The following is a 21337-nucleotide window of genomic DNA, read 5'->3' as shown; positions in this document are numbered from 1 at the left end:
AGCCAGAGTTTTCTCAAGGGTCAGAAATGCAATCGGTATTCAAGAAACAACCAGTTGCAGATGAAAGGGCCGAGATCAAGTGATTGAAATAATCAAGGCCACAAAACCAACCACCGTTTCAAACTGACAAATTGTTCTTTATTTGAAAATAGGAAAACGGGTGCAGTCCAAAATAACCTCGCAAGAAGCAGGAGCAATAAAAGCAAGACACGCAGAAACCAAAATGGTTCTGCAACAAAAGTTGACCCAAAAGGGAAGTCCTTTTGAAATCTTCATTCATTCTCCTAAATAAAATAAAAGTGAAGTAAAAATAAAATAAAAGAAAAGAAAGAAGAAGAAAAGAAAGAAAAGAAGAATAAAAATTCAAAATCATAGTAGCATAGGGCCCTCAATCTCTAGCTACGTTTTCCAAAATAGGGTCCCATTCCCTAGTCGCTGCCAGCATAACCTGGTAGTCTTTTTCAGTATAGGGTCCTACTTCGTAGTTGATCTCAACCCGAGGACCTTTTCCGGCATAACCCGATGACTTTCCCGGCATAACCTGTGAACCTCCCCGGCATAACCTGAGGACCTTTTCCGGCATAACCCGATGACTTTCCCGGCATAATCCGTGGACCTCCCCAGCATAACCCGAGGACCTTTTTCTTTTTCGGCATAACCCGATGACCTTTTCTGGCATAACCTGTGGATCTTCCCGGCATAACCCGAGGACCTTTTTTCTTTTCCGGCATAACCCGATGACTTTCCCAGCATAACCTGTGGACCTCCGTGACATAACCCGAGGACCTTTTTCTTTTCCGGCATAACCCGATGACTTTTCTGACATAAATCGAGGACCTTTTTACGGCATAACCTGATACCTTTCCAGCATAACCCGACAATTTTTCCAGCATAACCTGGCAATCTTTCCAACTTAGGGTCTCCGATCCCTATTTGGTTTCATTTTAGATATAGGGTCTCCACTCCTTAATCTCTTTTCCTCAAAGATACACAATCCTGATTTTATTGCTTTCAATAAAGAAATAGTTTAGATTTTTGTTGCAATAACTCACAAAATTTACCTAGTGAAAACTGGGGCAAAACAATTTCGTTTGTTTGTTTGTTCTGATGTCTGAACAGGTTTTTACCATGAGGCACGAGGTTTGAGATGACCAAAAGAAGAAGTATCAATCCAAATAAAAGAAAAGAAAAACAAGAAAAGAAGTTGAACTCTAAGTGCAGGAGCGGAGAAAAGATATGGACTGCCCAAGATATGATTGAAGTCACAAGCTTTGCATGTCCCGCCTTGATCCGAAGAGCTGAAGAAAAATGAACCAGCGTTCGCAGCTAACGAGCATCAAGATTCAGATCAGGGTCTGCAGGAAGAACCAGCCAAGACTCAAGATCAAGCTTCAGAAGATTTATAGATAGGAATCTTGTAACTCGTAGCTGATATGTTTAGTTAGTCTTTTTCATTTTTGATTTTGATGTAATACCAGGACCGCAGACTTGAGCCTCGACGGAACCTCACTCGACTCTCGAACTCATCACTCCATCATCCTTCCATAACTACACTGACCTGATTCCTTTATAGCCAAGGATATGTAGGAAACCTTCGAAGCAAGGTTCGGTCAAACCTTTTCAAAATGCTTCCAAATGGAGCTTCAAACGGGCAAAAATTACTCGTAATTGCTCACTTTATCTTTGCCCGAAAACTCTTCATGTTTCCAAGCAAAGAGAGGTAGCTCTGAGCATCTAAATTTTTGCCCTAAGTGAAAAAAACTCCTAAAAATAAACTAAAAATGATTTTAAGGGACTTTAGAAGTTTTTTATTTTGTTGCATTTCATGCATTTTTAATATTTTAAAATCATAGAAAAATCATAAAAAATATCACATTTTAATTTCATGTCATCTTAGATCCAATTTGCATGTAGGAATTAATTTTATTTACAAAAATCACAAAAAATGATCATTTTACATATTTAGCTATTACTCTTTAGAAAGTAGTGTTTTTATTTAGTTTTAAGTTAATTAGTTGTTCTAATAGATAACCAATTTTAATTTTACAAATTAGATTGATTTAGGATTAATTTAGGATTTTATTAGATTTTAAAATAAAAGAAAAATAAAAAAAAATTGATTTAGTCGTCGTACCCCAAAGTTAATTAGTCCAAATTCATGACCCAAATCCCTTCAAACCCAAAGCCCAATACCCATTTCCCTTCCCCTTCAATTAAAACATAAGGCCTACACCCCTAGACTGGAGAATCCGCCGTGTTACAAGAGAATAGACCACCACCCCTATCTGAACCCCTTCTTCTTAGATAGAGAACACACAAAACCAGATAGGTCATCTTCCTTCTTCTTAAAAAAAGAACAACAGATCCCTAAGGGCTAGAGAGCCATTTTCATCACAGCCCTTTCTTCTACACAAATGAAAAATCCCTGAGCTTCCAACGCGACATACCAGAAAAACTCTCTCTCATCCCTTCTCCAAAACCATCGGCGACATCCCTTCTCACCAGACCCATCTCCGTCGCCTAAGCTCACCGAAAAAAGAAAGAGATATCAGCCACACCGATCTTCTTCTCCATTCCTAAAAAACTTCAGCCAAACAAATCCAAAACATCATTATTTCAATCCGAAATCTGACTAGGAACTCGACGCGTTACCTGCTATATGCGAGTGAGGTTTATCGGAGTTCGCATTTGCGGTTGCCGGTGAGGTTTGTAGTTCGCTGCAGTATCAGGTCCCTGCTTCGATTCAAGTTTCATTTTTCTGCTCTATACTTATTTCGAATCCTTGTGTACTGGAATCGTTGGCTCTCAAGTAAAGGTCTGGTTCTCACCTCGTTTCATCTTAGATTTTCATATTTCATCGTTGTTAATGTTTGAATGAAACATTTTCTTCGTTGTGTGTTTGCACTTTGATTTTTAGTGAAATTCAAGAGTGAAACAGGACACTACCTACCAAATATCATTGTTAAGATCAATACTGTGTTTTAATTTTGTAATATAATAGCTTAGACTTTGATGGAAAGTTCAGATCCTTGTTCGGATAGACATATGGAGTTACATATCACAATGGGTACCCGCGCTCACTGGGGTGTACAGACTCCGGGAGGGGCCCCTTATGGCCCAAGCACAATATCAAGCCATCTCGAGGCATAATCAATAGGCTCTCGGCCTCATATCAAGCCACCTTATGGTGTACAACTCAGGCCCTCGGCCTCATAATCATAATTAGTACAACACTGCTGCGGCGTGTAGCCTGATCCCATAACAATACTCACAACACATGCCCTCAGCCGTACTCAGTCAGAAATCTCTAAAAGCCACTTGGGCACATTAAAATATGATGCTCAGCTTAAAATATCATTTAAAGTGTTAAAATAGAGTAAACATGGCTAAGTTATGAAAGCAGTCTAATATAGCATGACTGAGTAAAGATATAAAATTAAAACAATGAGGAAATAGCAGTAAAAATCCCCTAAGGGTCCAAATAGTTGGCATGAGGCCTAAATATGGCATTCAGCCCAAAACAAGATGATAGCAAACAGTTTTCCATCAAATACGCGGTAAAACAGTCATTCAGGATGGACTAAGTCACAATCTCTAACGGTGTACGACCCCACACTCGTCATCTAGCGTGTGCTTCACTTCAATATAGCATAACAATGTGAAATTCGAGGTTTCATACCCTCAAGATAACATTTACAATCATTACTCACCTTTATTCGGTCCAATCTCTAGCCTGCGATGCCTTTGCCTCTCGAATCGGCCTCCAAATGCTCCAAATCTAACCAAAATTAGTTCAAAACCATCATAATATGCTAAGGGAACAAAACCCTCGAAAGAAATCAAATTACAACACAATTCCCGAAATTGGCCAAACCTGATCTCGGGCCCACGTCTCGGAATCCGATAAAAATTACATCAATAGACTCCTTATCACTCCCCGAGTTCATTCATATCAAAGCATCAAAATCCAACCTCAAATGATCCCTCAAATCCCCAATTTTAGGTCTCCAATTACAAGCCTTAGTTCTTCAATATCAGGCTTAAATTCCATGATTAATTAGGTAGAAAATACATTTGAATTGAGTATTAAGTCCATAAATATTACCTCCAAGTGTTCCTCTTGATTCCCTTTTCAATCCCCTTCAAAAAGCTTCAACATCACCCAAAAATGGAGGAACATAGGTTCAAAATCGCGGAAATAGCGTTTTTAAACATTCTGCCCAGCTATTAAATTTCCTTAATCGCGATCGCGGGACCTTCATCGCGATCGCGAAGCACAAGCTTCCCAGACCCCAAATTTCCTCTACGGGAACGCGGATATACCCATACGAATGCGATGCACAGGACCTTACACCTACGCGAACGCGACTAGAGCCACGCACTCGCGATTCATAACTTGCCCAACTAACGCGATCGCAACTCAATTTACGTGATCGCGAAGCACAACCTGAACTGCCCCCATCAAAGCTCTACGCGATCGTGAGACTCCCTACGCGATCGCGAAGAAGGAAAACCTGCAACAGCTGAAGCCCAAAAATCTGCAACTTCTCAACATGCAATTTCATCCGTTTAACCACCCGAAACTCACCCGAGGCCCTCGGGACCTCAACCAAACATGACAACATATTCGATAACATCATTCAAACTTTTTCCAACATTCAGAATACTCAAAACAACATCAAAACACGAAATTCGCATCGGATTTAAGCCTAAGAATTCCAAAATCTTTTACATTCCGCTTTCGATCAAAAAGTCTATCAAACCACGTCCGAATTACCTGAAATTTTGCACACACATCCCAAATGACACGACGGACCTACTACAACTTCCGGAATTCCATTCTGACCCCTATATCAAAATCTCACCTATCAGCCGGAAAATGCCAAAATTTCAATTTCGCCAATTCAAGCTTAAATCTACTTCGGACCTCCTAAATACATTCCGATCACACTCATAAGTCCCAAATAACCTTCCGAAGTTATCCGAATCATCGAAACTCACATCCGATCCCTTTAACACATAAATCAATATCCGATTGACTTTTCCAACTTAAGTTCATTCAAAAGAGACTAAGTGTCTCAAACCTTACCAAAACCTCTCTGAACCCGAGCCAACCAACCCTGTAACACAAAAATACAGTTGAACAAGGCAATAAGAAGAAGAAATTGGGAAAATAGAGTGGTAACTCATGAAATGACCGGCCGGGTCATTACATTAGTGTTATATGTGACTTTAGTATTATACATATAATAATATGTCTTTTTATTGTTGTTTAGTGCCCTTTAGTGTTATGCTGTGCCTTTTATTGTTATGTAGTGCACTTTAGCATAGTAAAACAGATAATAAATTTTGGTTTATGTTAGTTGATGTTGTATATGGCCACTTAGAGTGATGTGACTGTAGTGCTCTTTATGATTCTTTAGTCTACAATAAAAACTACGTGCCTTCATTAACTAACTCGGTTAGAGTATTCAATTATGAATTTAATGTATTAATAGATAATTATCAAATATTAGATATGAATTATAAAATAATTTATTGACATTACAAAAGAGATGCTGCCAGATTTTTGGGCAAAATGTAAAAGTTAATAAACAAATCGTTACGAATGAAATAAATTGAATATTATTTAGTATTAAGTTTGTAGTATTTTTTTTATATGAATAAGTTTTAAAAATATCTTGATTATTTATGAAAATGAAATATTTAATTCAGTTATAACCCAAAAAATCTGAAAAAAGTGGTTAGTTCACACAAAACCCTATAGAACTTTAGTCAAAAATGTAAAAAAAACTAACATATAAAATATTAATACAGAAAATTTATCAAACTAAGTATTTGTTATATGAATAATTACTAAAATATATTATTAGTTATGGAAATTAAGTATTTAATTCTCTTATAACCCCAAAATGTCTAAAAAGTAGATAATAGTTCAAACAAAACCCTACCGAATTTTAGTCAAAAAACATAAGAAACTAACATGTAAAATAATAGCATAGAAAATTTATCAACCTAAGTATTTTTATATGAATAATTATTTAATATATCATGACTAGTTATGAAAATTAAATATTTAATTCTCTTATAACTCAAAAATATCTAAAAAAGATGATAGTTCAAACAAAACCCTACCGAATTTTAGTAAAAAATGTAAGAAATTAACATATAAAATAATAATATAAAAATTTATCACCCTAAGTAATAATATAGAAAATTTATCGATTAAATATTAATATAAAAAATATTCCGATATATTTAAATATGTTAAACGATTAAACAAAAAAAATACTTTAATTAATATTAATCAATTTACAAACATCGTGATGGAGGTTCCCTCTGTGTATCCTGGACCTACTGTTCGACAGCTACTATTGCTCCAGGGTGGCTATAGGTTTTTACACATCTGGGATGGATAATGTCTGTCCCAGGCCTTCTACCCTAGACAAATAGACGATCTTTGGGAGTTCATTAGAGACCACCCACTTCATTCCCGTACAGTTAGACGCCTTCAGCGGACGGGGTTTTACTGGATTATAGACATCGGCTGATTTCAATTTGACTGGCCCCTGATCACGGCTATGATAGAGCGGTGCCGACCGGAGACACACACATTTCATCTACCTATCAACGAGGCTACTATCACGCTAGAGGACGCGAAGGTTCTATTCGGTTTGCCCGTTGATGGTATGGATGTCAGCTACCCGCATGCTCTTATTCACTATACGGGAGACGACTATCTAAATATGTTGCAGAGGTTCACCGGTCTCCAGCCTGCGAAGCCGACTGTTTTGAGTGGTGCCAGTCGATTGCAGCTGATGCCCATTAGGAAGTATCTGGTGCTGCTGCACGCGGAGATTACTGATGACTCACCACTAGAGGCTATCGACCGACAAACGTGGCTGTCGTTGCTGATGATGTTTGGTGGTATTCTGTTCCCGAGCACTTCGGGAAACCTAGTTAGCTACATCATCTAGAGTGGCTAGATAAGTTACCTAATTATATCCGAGGTGGAGCTGTTCTAGCTTACCTTTATAGGTGTTGATACCCAATTTTTTTCTATATTCTTTATATGCATAAATACCTTCAAAATAGCATATATATGAATATATAATCATGCATAAGGTTTTTATAATTTTCCTATAATTTTAAAGATTTTTAATTGATTTATTTCCTCCCCTTTTACTCAAAAAATCACCAATAATTATCTCTCAAATTATTTATTGGGTAATTTAGTCATTTAAACTCTATATTTATGCCAAAATATTGTTAAACTATTTTTAGTAACTTTTTATAATTGCATTTTGCATTTTTAAAGCTAAAGTGCATATAATTGCAATATTAGCCTTATTAATGTATAATTACATTTATATGCATAAAACTGATCTTCTATATTTTTAAATATTAAATATATATTTTAAATCATTTTATTATACAAAATTATTTTCCAGAAATTATCTATTATTTATTATAAATCATATAGGGGAATATTGGCTATTTAAAATATAGCCAGATTTGCATTTCAATTTTATCCCAATTTAAACCCAGCCCCAACCTAATTTTGTATTAAACTACCCGACCCAAACCCTAAACCCGCCTACCCGACCCAGAATCAATTGAATCATGGCCGTTGATCTAAGAGATCAACAGCCTGTATTAACCCCTTCCTTTTTTATTCCAAACGACCCCCCAACCCTAACTTATTTTCCAAATCCGCCGCCTCTGTATTCTCTCATCTCCTCTCCTCTCTCAGTAACTTGACCTAACTCTAGCCCCTTCAACCGCAACTAGAAAAGATAAACACATAAAATCCGTCCCTCGGGGAATAACATAGAATAGCACCAGCCCCTCGGCTATACCTCATATCATAATGGGTACCCGTGCTCACTGGGGGTGTACATACTCCGGGGGGGGGGGGGGCTCTTACGACCCAAGCGCAATATCAAGCACTCTCGTGGCATAATCAATAGGCTCTCAGCCTCATATCATGCCACCTTGTGGCGTACAACTCAGGCCCTCGGCCTCATAATCATAATTAGTACAATACTATTGCGGCATGCAGCCCGATCCCATAATAATCCTCACAACACAGGCCCTCGGCTCTACTCAGTCAAAAATCTCTAAAAGCCACTCGAGCGTAGTAAAATATGATGCTCAGCCCAAAATATCATTTAAAGTGTTAAAACAGAGTAAACATGGCTGAGTTATGAAAATAATCTAATATAGCATGACTGAATACAGATATAAAATCAAAACAGTGAAGAAATAACAGTAAAAATACCCTAAGGGTCCAAATAGTTGGCACGAAGCCCAAATATGGCATTCAGCCCAAAACATGATGATAGCAAACAGTTTTCAATTAAATAAGCGGTAAAACAATCATTCAGGATGGACTAAGTCACAATCCCCAACGGTGCACGACCCACGCTCGTCATCTAGCATGTGCGTCACCTCAATATAGCACAACGATGTGAAATCTGGGGTTTTATACCCCCGGGACAACATTTACAATCATTACTCTCCTCTGTTAGGTCCAATCTCTAGCCCGCGATGCCTTTGCCTCTCGAATCGGCCTCCAGATGCTCCAAATCTAACCAAAATCAGTGCAAAACCATCATAATATGCTAAGAGAACAAAGCCTACTCGAAAGAAATCAAATTACAACACAATTCCGGGAAGTTGACCAAACCCGACCCCTGGGCCCACGTCTCGGAATCCGATAAAAATTACATCAATAGACTCCTTATCACTCCCCGAGTTCATTCATATCAAAAGCACCAAAATCCAACCCCAAATGATCCCTCCAATCCCCAATTTTAGGTCTCCAATTACAAGCCCTAGTTCTTCAATATTAGGCTTAAATTCCATGATTAATTAGGTAGAAAACACATTATGATCGAGTATTAAGTCCATAAATCTTACCTCCAAGTGTTCCCCCTTGATTCCCTTTTCAATGTCCTTCAAAAAGCTTCAACATCGCCCAAAAATGGAGGAACTTAGGTTCAAATAGCGGAAATGGCCTTTTTAAACATTCTGCCCAGCTATTAAATTTCCTTAATCGCGATCGCGGGACCCTCATCGCGATCACAAAGCACAAGCTTCCCAGACCCCAAATTTACTCTACGCGAACGCGGATAGAACCCACGCGAATGCGATCCACATGACCTTACACCTACGGGAACACGACTAGAGCCACGCGTTTGCGATTCATAAGTTGCCCAACTCACGTGATCACAACTCAAGTTACGCGATTGCGAGACTCCCTACGTGATCACAAAGAAGGAAAACCTACAACAACTGAAGCCCAAAAATCTACAAGTTCTCAACATGCAATTTCATCTGTTTAACCACCGGAAACTCACCTGAGGCCCTCAGGACCTCAACCAAACATGCCAACATATCCCATAACATCATTCAAACTTGTTCTAACCTTCGGAACGCTCAAAACAACATCAAAACACCAAATTCGCATCAGATTCAAGCCTAAGAATTCCAAAATCTTCTAAATTCCGCTTTCGATAAAAAGTCTATCAAACCAAGTTCGAATGACCTGAAATTTTTCATACACATCCCAAATGACACAACAAACCTACTGCAACTTCCGGAATTCCATTCTGATCCCTATATCAAAATCTCACCTATAAATCGAAAAACGCCAAAATTCCAATTTTGCCAATTCAACCCTAAATCTACCCCGCACCTCCAAAACACATTCCGATCACGCTCCTAAGTCTCAAATCACCTCCCAAAGTTATCCGAACCATCAAAACTCACATCCGATCCCTTTAACATATAAGTCAACATCTCATTGACTTTTCCAACTTAAGCTCATTCAAAAGAGACTAAGTGTCTCAAACCTTACCAAAACCTCTCCGAACCCGAGCCAACCAACCTGGTAACACAAAAATACAGCTGGACAAGGCAATAAGAAGCAGAAATAGGGGAAACAGAGCAGTAACTCATGAAACGACCGGCCGAGTCATTATATCCTCCCCCTCTTAAATAAACTTTCATCCTCGAACGAGTCAAGAAACATACCTGAAGCCTCAAACAGGTGAGGATATCTGCTCCGCATCTCTCGCTCGATCTCCCAGGTAGCCTCCTCCACGGGCCGACCTCTCCACTGTACTTTCACGTAAGCTATATCCTTTGACCTCAACTTTTGAACCTGACACTCCAAAATAGCTACTATCTCCACATCGTAAGTCAAATCACCATCTAACTGAACCGTGCTGAAATCCAAAACATGAGACGAATCCCCAATATAGTTCCTGAGCATAGAAACCTGAAATATCGGAAGCACACTCGACAAGCTGGGTGGCAAAGCAAGCTCATAAGCCACCTCCTCAATCCTCTGAAGCACCTCAAAAGACCCAATGAACCGATGACTCAATTTACCTTTCTTCCCAAATCTCATAACACCCTTCATGGGTGAAACCTTCAATAGAACCTTTTCACCAACCATGTAGGACACAACCCAAACCTTCCTGTCAGCATAATTCTTTTGTCTCGACTGCGCTGTATGAAGCCTCTCCTGAATAACCTTCACCTTTTCTAAAGCATCCTGCACCAAGTCTGTTCCCAATAGCCTAGCCTCACCCGGCTCAAACCAACCGACTGGAGATCTACACCGCTTCCCATACAAAGCCTCATATGGAGCCATCTGAATACTTGACTAGTAGCTGTTGTTATAAGCAAACTCTGCAAGCGGCAGAAACACATCCCATGAACCTCCGAAATCAATAACACAAGCATGCAACATGTCCTCCAATATCTGAATAGTGCGCTCGGACTGCCCGTCCATCTAAGGGTGAAAAGTTGTGCTTAACTCCACCTGAGTACCCAACTCTCGCTACACAGACCTCCAAAACTGCAAAGTAAACTGAGTGCCCCTATCTGAAATGATGGAACCTGGGACACCATGCAAACGAATAATCTTTCAGATATAGATCTCTGGCAAACGCTCTGAAGAATAGGTAGTACACACAGGAATGAAGTGCACAGACATGGTCAGCCGATCCACAATCACCCAAATAGCATCGAATTTCTTCAAAGTCCGTGGGAGCCCAACTACAAGGTCCATGGTGATCCGCTCCCACTTCCACTCTAGAATATCCATTTGCTGAAGCAAACCACCCGGTCTCTAATGCTCATATTTCACCTGCTGACAATTGAGACACCGAAGCTACAAATCACACAATGTCCTTCTTCATTCTCCTCCACCAATAATGCTATCTCAGATCCTGATACATCTTAGCGGCACCCAGATGAATGGAATACCACGAGCTATGGGCCTCCTCCAAAATCAACTCCCAATCCCATCTACATTGGGCACACATATCCGGCCCTACATCCTCAACACCCCATCATCACCAATAGTCACATCTCTGGCATCATCATGTTGAACTCTGTCCTTAAGGACTAGAAAATGAGGATAGTTATACTGGCGCTCTCTGATGCGACCATATAAGGAAGACCGAGAAATCACACAAGCCAAAACTTGACTAGGCTCCGAAATATCCAACCCCACGAAACAATTGGCCAAGGCCTGAACATCAACTGCAAGAGGTCTCTCCCTAACTAGAATATATGCCAAACTCCCCATACTCACCGCCTTCCGACTTAAAGAATTGGCCACCACATTGGCCTTCCTCGGATGGTACAAAATAGTAATATCATAATCCTTTAGCAACTCTAACCATCTCTGCTGCCTCAAATTGAGATCCTTTTGCTTGAACAAGTGTTGGAGGCTACGATGATCAGTAAACACCTCATAAGACACACTATACAAGTAATGCCTCCAAATCTTCAACCCGTGAACAATGGAAGCTAACTCCAAATCATGAACAGAGTAGTTCTTCTCATGGGGCTTCAACTGACAAGAAGCATAAGCAATAACTCTACCCTCCTGCATCAATACACACCCAATACCAACTCTCGAAGTATCACAATACACGGTATATGAACTTGGAGCTGATGGAAAAACTAACACTGGAGCTGTGGTCAAGGTTGTCTTGAGCTTCTGAAAGTCTCCTCACACTTGTCCGACCACATGAAAGGAGCACCCTTCTGAGTCAACTTGGTCAAGGGCGATGCAATAGATGAGAATCCCTGAACAAACCGGTGATAATAACCCGCCAAACCAAGAAAGCTGTGAATCTCTATGGCTGAGGACGGTCTGGGCCAACTCTGAACCGCCTCTATCTTCTTTGGATCAACCTGAATACCCTTGTTGGACACCACGTGCCTAAGAAAGCCATTGAACTGAGCCAAAACTCAGACTTGGAGAATTTTGCATACAGCTTCTCCTCCCTCAATCTCTGCAACACAATTCTCAAATGCTCCGCGTGCTCCTCCTGACTACGTGAATACACCAGAATATCATCAATGAAGACTATGACAAACGAGTCGAGATAAGGCCGGAACACGCTGTTCATCAAATGCATGAATGCTGCTGGGGCATTGGTCAGCCCAAAAGACATAATCAAGAACTCATAATGACCATATCGGATCCTGAAAGTTGTCTTAAGAGTATCCGAGTCCCTGATCTTCAACTGATGATTAATTGAACGGAAATCAATCTTGGAGAACATTCTCGCTCCCTAAAACTGGTCAAACAAATCATCAATATGAGGCAAATGATACTTGTTCTTAATTGTTACTTTGTTCAACTGCCTGTAATCAATGTACATCCTCATAGTGCCATCATTATTCTTCACAAATAGAATCGGTGCACCCCAAGGCAACACACTAGGCTGAATGAACCCCTTATCAAGGAGTTCCTGAAGCTGCTCCTTTAACTACCTCAACTGCGCTGGTGCTATATGATACAACGGAATAGAAATGGGCTGAGTGCCCGACACCAGATCAATACCAAAATGAATGTCCCTATCCGGTGGCATTCCCGATAGGTCTGCAGGAAACACATCTGGAAAATCCATCACAACTGGAACATAATCAATACTAGGAGTCTCTGCACCCACATCCCTCACAAAGGCTAAATACAAAAGATAAGCCTTCCCAACCATACACTGGGCCTTCATGAATGAAATTACCCTACTGGGAACATAAACAGTCGAACCTCGCCACTCAATCCGTGGCACACCCGGCATAGCCAATGTTAATGTCTTAGTATGACAGTCCAAAATAGCATGACACAGAGATAGCCAATCTAATCTCAATATAACATCGAAATCCACTATACATAACAAGAAAATATCCACTCGGGTCTCTAGACCCCCAATAGTCACCACACACGACTGGTACACACAGTCTACAATAACAGTATCGCCCACCGGAGTAGATACATGAACAAGTGAAACAAGAGACTCACGGGGCATATCCAAATAACGAGCAAAGTATTATGACACATAAGAATAAGTGGAATCAGGATCAAATAATACAGAAGCATCTCTGTGGCAGACTGAGACAATACATGTGATCACAACATCCAAAGCAATAGCATCGGGTCTAGTTGGAAGTGCATAGAAACAGGCCTGACCGCCACCTGATCGACCTCCCCCTCTGAGGCGACCCCTGGCTGACTGACCTCTACCCCTAGCTGGGTGGGTGGGTGGTGGTGAAGTAACCGGCACTGAAGCCGATGGCTGACCCCTTTGTTGAGATAAACCTGCAAGACGACGAGGACACTGCCTCCGTATATGACCCATATCTCCACACTCATATCAACTCCCTGGTGCTGGAGACGGGGACTGGAGGGAACCCCTAGCACCAGAATGACTAGCAGATGCACCTGGCATAGAAAAGCCCTGAATTGATGGAGCACGGGACGAACTCTGAGCTGGAAGGGCACTAAGTGATGATTGGCCCTGATGAGAACTGTGAGAACCATGACCCGATGATGCCTCACGATAACTTGGGCGAGCTGGCTGAGCATGCCTGAATGGACGGCCTCTACCGTGCTGAAACTGACCTCTCGAAGGAGCACCACCATAACTACCAAATCCCCGAGGCCTCTTGGCCTCCCTCTCATCTCGCTCCTGGCCACGAACTAACTCAATCTCACGAGCAATGTCTACAACCTCCTCAAAAGAAGCCCCAGACACCCTCTCCCTGGTCATGAGAATATGAAGCTGATATGTGAGGCCAGTAACAAACCTCCCAATCGTCTCTTTATCTGTCGGAACCAACCAAATAGCATGACGAGCTAACTCTTAGAACCTCATCTCATACTGCGACACAGTCATCTCTCCCTGACGCAACCACTCGAACTGCCTGTGCAGCTCCTCTCTGCGAGACTGCGACACATACTTCTCCAAAAAGAGAACGGAGAACTGCTGCAAGGTAAAGGGTGCTGCACCAACAAGTTTATGTGAGCACCTAATTTTTGCCATACATGAAAATAACTCCTAAAAATAAATCAAAAATGATTTTTAAGGGATTTTAGAAGTTTTTCTTATTTAATTGCATTTCATGCATTTTTAATATTTTAAAATCATAGAAAAATCATAAAAAATGTCACGTTTTAATTTCATGTCATCTTAGGTCCAATTTACATGTAGGAATTAATTTTATTAAGAAAAATCACAAAGCATGGTCATTTTTACATATTTAGCTTTTAGTCTTTAGAAAGTAGTGTTTTTATTTAATTTTAAGTTAATTAGTTGTTCTAATAGATAAACAGTTTTAATTTTTACAAATTATATTAATTTAGGATTAATTTAGGATTTTATTAGATTTTAAAATCAAAGAAAAATAAAAATAAAATTTTTTTTGATTTAGTCTTCCTACCCCAAAGTTAATTAGCCCAAATTCATGGCCCAAATCCTTAAAGCCCAAAGCCCAATACCCATTTCCCTTCCCTTCAATTAAAACCTAAGACCTAGACCCCTAGATTGGAGAATCCGCCGTTTTACAAGAGAATAGACCACCCCCCATCTGAACCCCTTCTTCTTAGATAGAGAACACACAAAATGAGATAGGTCATCATCCTTCTTCTAAAAAAAAGAACAACAAATCCCTGAGGGTTAGAGAGTCGTTTTCATCACAACCCTTTCTTCTCCACAAAAGAAAAATCCCTTAGCTTCCAACGCGAAAAGACCGGAAAAACTCTTTCTCATCCCTTCTCCAAAACCACCGGCGACATCCCTTCTCACCAGACCCATCTCCGACGCCCAAGCTCACCGAAAAAAGAAAGAGAGCAGCCGCACCGATCTTCTTCTCCATTCCTAAAAAACTCCAGCCAAACAACATCCAAAACATCATTATTTCAATCCGAAATCTGACCAGGAACTCGACGCATTACCTGTTGTATCCGAGTGAGGTTTATCGGATTTCGCATTTGCGATTGCTGGCGAGGTTTGCAGTTCGTCGCAGTATCAGGTCCCTGCTTCGATTCGATTTTCATTTTTCTGCTCTATACTTATTTCGAATCCTTGTGTACTGGAATCGTTGGCTCTCAAGTAAAGGTCTGTTTCTCACCTCGTTTCATCTTAGATTTTCATATTTCATCATTGTTAATGTTTGAATAAAACATTCGCTTGGTTGTGTGTTTGCACTTTGATTTTTAGTGAAATTCAAGGGTGAAACAGGACACTACCTACCAAATATCATTGTTAAGATCAATAATGTGTTTTAATAGTGTAATATAATATCTTAGACTTTGATGGAAAGTTCATATCCTTGTTCGAATAGTTCATCTCCATCCTTTGAGAAGTCTATTTCTGCTAAAATTCCGTCACAGAAGCCGTTGGTATTTTACTGTTTTGATTTGCTGTACAACATCTTTAGTCCTAAGTAATTTAGGACATAAATGATTTTTCTAATCATTTGTTGCATTTAATAGTTAAAAGTATCTACTTTAAGATATTATAATTATAGTGGATCATGATATTGGTTGTTATAATAGTGATAAGGTATAGCACTGCAATCAGTGCAAGATAGACATATGGAGTTACATTGCTAAGGATAAAGTTCATTTCCTTTGCTAATCTTATGTAACCAATGTTGTACTGATTTGTTGTAGACGGTTGAGAGAATTAGTTTTCGTCTACTTTATTATTAATAATATGAGGATAATTAAATTATCACGGTTATGGATACGGTTCTCGTGGTGTAGTTGTGATACTTAATTTTAAATTAGTTTTTTTAAATATGAATATTCGTAGTTCGCTTAGTTGAATGTTTTTCCTTTAATAAAATTGAGCTGTGACATCCAATCACCTAGTCTATGGCCCTCACATAGATATCTAATCAGTGTAGAAAATGCCTTGGAATCTCGTAGTTGGCTTTAGGTGCGTTAATCAAATAAATGATTATAGCTACAGGTACGGTTCCCGTAACGTAGTTGTGATGCTTAATTCTAAAATCAGGGGGTACATTTATGTGATTCGGCCACAATCTAATCTTGTTAATAAAATAAACATGTTGTAGATTGTGGGTACGGTTCCCGTGACATAATTCGCAATGTGCAATTAAATAATTAGTTTTATGACAATCGGATAATTAAAAGCGATTTAAAAAAGAATAAAAAATGCACATATGTTTCAAAGATGCATTAATCAGATAATTAGACCAATATAATAGTTGAGAGGCCGTGCTAGAACCATGCAACCCGGGAATGCCTAACACCTTCTCCCGGGTTAACCAAATTTCTTACTTAGAATTTTTGGTTCGCAGACTTTTAAATAAAGTCAAATTTCCTTGATTTGGGATTTAAAATAAACCGGTGACTTGGGACACCATAAATATTTCAAGTAGCGACTCTGAAAAAACTTAAATAAAATAATTCCATTTCGAATAATGTCACTTTAATTGGAAAAACTCCCTTTTATCCCCTCGGGGTGTAAAAAGGAGGTGTGACAGCTCTGGCGACTCTGCTGGGGAAGATAATCCCAGAACTTTTGGTTTAGGGTTCAAGAATTCGAGCTTAGAGTAACTGCTATACTTGGCTTTATTCATTATCTGATTTTTACTTGTTTGGGCTTAATGTGCTAAATGCCGCTTTTACCGCTTTAATATTCTGTGAACTGTATATAAACTGTTACGAAACCCTTCTCTTCTCATCTCCGTGGATGTGCACACTGGCGTGACTCTTTTTCTGTTAGTTTCATACCCTAAACTAGAACGAGGTTCGGACAAGTTGCAAAGCCAGATGATCTTTTAGTTACCGGTACGCTGCCCTCCCTCGGCTCGAGTTGTCCCCTCGGGTAAGACAGGTCTAGAACAATACACCCAGGTTTTAAACCAAGAATAACTCAGCCTCATTCCAGATCCCTAGTAAGAACACTTGTTTGCATCACGTGCATTTGACTTTGGGGACTCAACACAGGGGCTGGGTCCGTCTAGGACAGGTGTACCCAAATTAAAAAAACCATCCTGATGCATCTTACGTGCTACTTGTACAATTATTTGCCTCGGTTTGCATGTTGACCGATTTCTAGAATAGGGAGAAAAAATTGAAAATTGAGGTATGAGAGAGATAATTGTCCGTTCTTGAAAAATTTGGTATCCAAAATATATGGAACTCTACCGAAATTTTGAATTAAAAAAGAGAAAATGGAAAAAACAAAGAAAAAAGAAAATTGTTTCAAAATTCCATGTTTTTTCTGTTATGTCAAAACTGACCGAAATACGCGGGTCTGATTCTCACCGGATGTGAGATACGCAGGCAAACCTCATTGGTTCTGACCCCAATTTTAAAAAATCCAAAAATTTTTTTTTCCTTTAATTCATTCCTTAGAAGCATTTCCTTAGAAAATCCAAAAAAAAAAATTAAACTCAAAAAAAAGTTTTCTTCTTCATGAGGTCTTTCATACGGAAAAAAGAAATAAAAAGAAAATCAATAAAAAATCAAAATCCAAAATACGGGTTTTCTTTATTTTGAAGTATTTTTTTCAAAAAATAAAAAAATCAGAAAAAAGAAGAATCCAAAAAAATAATATTCTTTTCCTTCTTTAAAAGTCTTTATTTCGTAAATATCATAAAAATTGAAAAATTGAAGTCCAGAAATATTTTCGTTTTTCTTTAGAAATACTTTTGTAAATTTAAAAACAAAAAACTCAGAAATCCAAAATATTTTCTTAAAAGTCTCTCTTTTGAAAATTAAGAGACAACATCCAAAATCCAAAAATATTTTCTTTCTTCTTTATAAAAAGAGAAAACAAATGAAAATTCAAACAAAAATATCCTCCTTTTACTTTTGAATTTCCCAAAGTTCAAATCAAAAGAAAAGGAATTTTTAGAAGTCTTTTTTTTTAAAAAAGAAAAAAAAATCAAAATCAAAATTCAAAAAAATATTTCGTTTCTTCTTTTAAAGCATTTCTTTCGATTATTCCAACCAAAAAAAAACCAAAAAAATAAATTCAAAAAGAATATGTTTTTCTTTTTCTTAAAGCTTTCATGGTCTGAGTTTTATAAAAAGTAACATAAAAAAGAGTTAGTTTATTTACTCTATTCTCGATCTTTCCGAACTACGCAAGATCTGATTCATGCGGCGTCATGATACGTAGGAATCCCCATCGGATTCGATCATAGCCATAAATAAATTAAGTGAAAAATAAACTAAAAAAAAGTTGAGTAGAAAAGAAAGAAAAGAATGAAAAAAAGGAAAAAGAGTGACATAAAATAAAAGAGTGACAAAAACAAAAAAAAGAAAGAGAAAAAGAGAGTGCCAAAATAGAAGAGCGACAGAAATAAAACAAAAATCAAGAGTGATTAGAGAGAAGCAAAAATGAAGAAAAGAGGTGCAGATTATAAAAAAAGAGGGTTAATTAAGGCCGGGATAAAACATGCAACTCGTTCAAACACATAGTAGAAACGTTTAACTGTCTAGGTGCATTGCATCCCAATATGCGATTTCCTATCTTTTAAACGTCTCAAAACTAACAAGTTGTTGGGTGTGCAAGTCAGCCAGGTTCTGTTCAGTTGGTTGGTTTTGTCGGTAATTTGGTTTTCCATCCTTACTTCACAACAAAGGAAAGGTTCATATGGCCTCTGAAAGCCATCTACAAATCATCGATCCTGAGGATAGCCCAGCACCGACTATTCCACAACCAGAATCAGCAGTTGCTGAAGAGAATAAGATATTGCGTCTCCGCATATCGGAAATGTGGGTCGCCTGGTCTAACGGTAGGGGACAACCAAGTTCAATCCCTGGGTTCCCTGAGTTGATCCCCAGGTCAGGTGAGGTTACCAACGCCCCTATGCCCAACCCGCTCATCCAATGCGGGCACCCTCCAATATTGTCCAATGTTCCTGGCATGCCTTTTGTGGTTTGCCCCCAGGCGCCAGTTTCCAGGGCACCTCCAATATTGTTCTCTGCAGCACCAGTCTGCACCAGAGCACATCCAACTTTACCACGGCCGTATGCTGAGCCTCCAATGTTCACCTTTTAGGGTCCACAACTTCAGTCAGAAATAGCATATGTGACCCCATACTCTTTCACTCAACATTCACAATATGATCTCTCGGTGGAGCAAGAAAAGGTCGTTAAAAATCCTGAGCAAAAGGAAATGGCTCGGAAGATGAAGAGCCTGGAATAAATCCTGGAAAACATGCAAGGTCTGAGTGGTCAAAAGAATGTCTCATACTCTGACCTCTGTATGTTTCCCCATGTCCACTTGTCAGCTGGCTTCAAGATGCCAAAATTTGAAAAGTACGACGGGCACGGAGACCCGGTCACTCATTTGAAACGATATTGTAACCAGTTGAGAGGTGCTGGTGAAAAAGAGGAGCTGCTAATGGTCTATTATGGGGAAAGCCTCTCCAGAATTGCTTCTGAGTGGTATACCGATCAAGAAATTACACATTGGCATGTGTGGGCGATATGGCTCGAGATTTTGTCCACCAGTTCCAATATAATGTAGACATCGCTCCCGACAGAAACTCTTTGTCCAATTTAAAAAGGAAAACCGCAGAAGCTTCCGCGAATATGTTGTCAAATAGTGTGAGCAAGCTGCTAGGTTAAAGCCTCCAATGGACGAAATTGAAATGGTCACTGTCTTTCTGCAGGCCCAAGAGGTGGACTACTTCCAGAACATGATGTCCGCTATGGGAAAGCCGTTTGATGAGGTTATCAAAATTGGGGAGATGGTAGAAAGTGGGCTAAAACGGGTCGAATCTTGAGTCATGATACTTTTAAAGCCACATTACCAGACGTTCAAAATGGTTCAGAGGGTTTGATAAATGGAAACGGGAGAGAAAAAGGAGCCATGATGGCTTCCAGCTCGAGGGGGGCCCGCAGGTCATTCAGCCAATCATATATGCTTCCTGAGGTCTCTCAATATTATTATCCTCTTCAAGATACTGCTTATGCCGTGGCACCACCTCCTTATGCGGTGATGAACACGCAACCTTACACGCGACCATAACCTTATACACAAAACCGAGCTCCACCTCACAGAAATTCCTATCCTTGCCAAGCTCCATATAATCTCCAACCAAATGTTCCCCAGTACAATTCTCGCCCAAGAGAGCCTTTCAAAAAGAATCAGTTCACCCCTATTGGTGAATCGTATTCAAGGTTGTTCCAAAAGCTAATCAGGCTAGATTTATTGCAGCTAGTGGCCCCAAACCGGCCGAACCCCGAGTCCCCCTAGCACCGAGCTGATGCTAGATGTGAATACCTCTCTGGAGTAGTAGAACACAGTACATAGGACTGTTGGACCCTCAAAAAGGCAGTTGAAGATTTGATTTGAAGCTGAAAGAATTATTTTTCAGGATGAAGAAACTCTTGATGTGATGAACAATCTATTTCCTGCCCACAACAGTGGGCCAATGGTCGGAATAATTTGTGAAGATGAGGAATTTGATCAGGCACTGAAGGCCATTGCAGCCATTGCCGAGACAGAAGAAAAGCCGAAAAATGGTCGCCAAGCTGAAGGTTCCCCATCAGACTGGAGACTTGGTAGTCAGTCTTGCTATCTTTTCTGCATCTGGACTATCTCAGGGTGTAATCTGGACGTTTTACTTTATTGTCTTACTTTCCGATGTAAACCATTCTATCTTCAAAAATTGAAAAAAAATCAAAAATTAAATGAAATTAATATTTCATTGTCCAGGAATGTCTCTTTTCTTAATCTTGTCATTTTTCTTATTCTCTTTTTAGTTCTGTTAAATGCAGATTTCAATAACATGACATGCTTGAGGACTTCATGCCCAGATCCTAAAACGTTGTCAGACTTCGAAATAATGAATCAAGAATCAGAATGCAATGAAAATAAGTTTAATGAAATAAAAATGAAGATTTGGAACAGCTGAAGGAAAATTGGTTCCTGATTGGAAAGTTCCATGCGTGATAACGAGAGTATCGCCAAAAGAGAGCATTATACTTGGGACACATCGAAGAAATGTCCCTGAAACAACTGTCAATGCAAAT

This window comes from Nicotiana sylvestris, chromosome 9 (genome assembly GCF_000393655.2).
Source record: "Nicotiana sylvestris chromosome 9, ASM39365v2, whole genome shotgun sequence".
NCBI classification, from domain to species: domain Eukaryota; kingdom Viridiplantae; phylum Streptophyta; class Magnoliopsida; order Solanales; family Solanaceae; genus Nicotiana; species Nicotiana sylvestris.
This window is presented reverse-complemented; position numbering follows the sequence as displayed.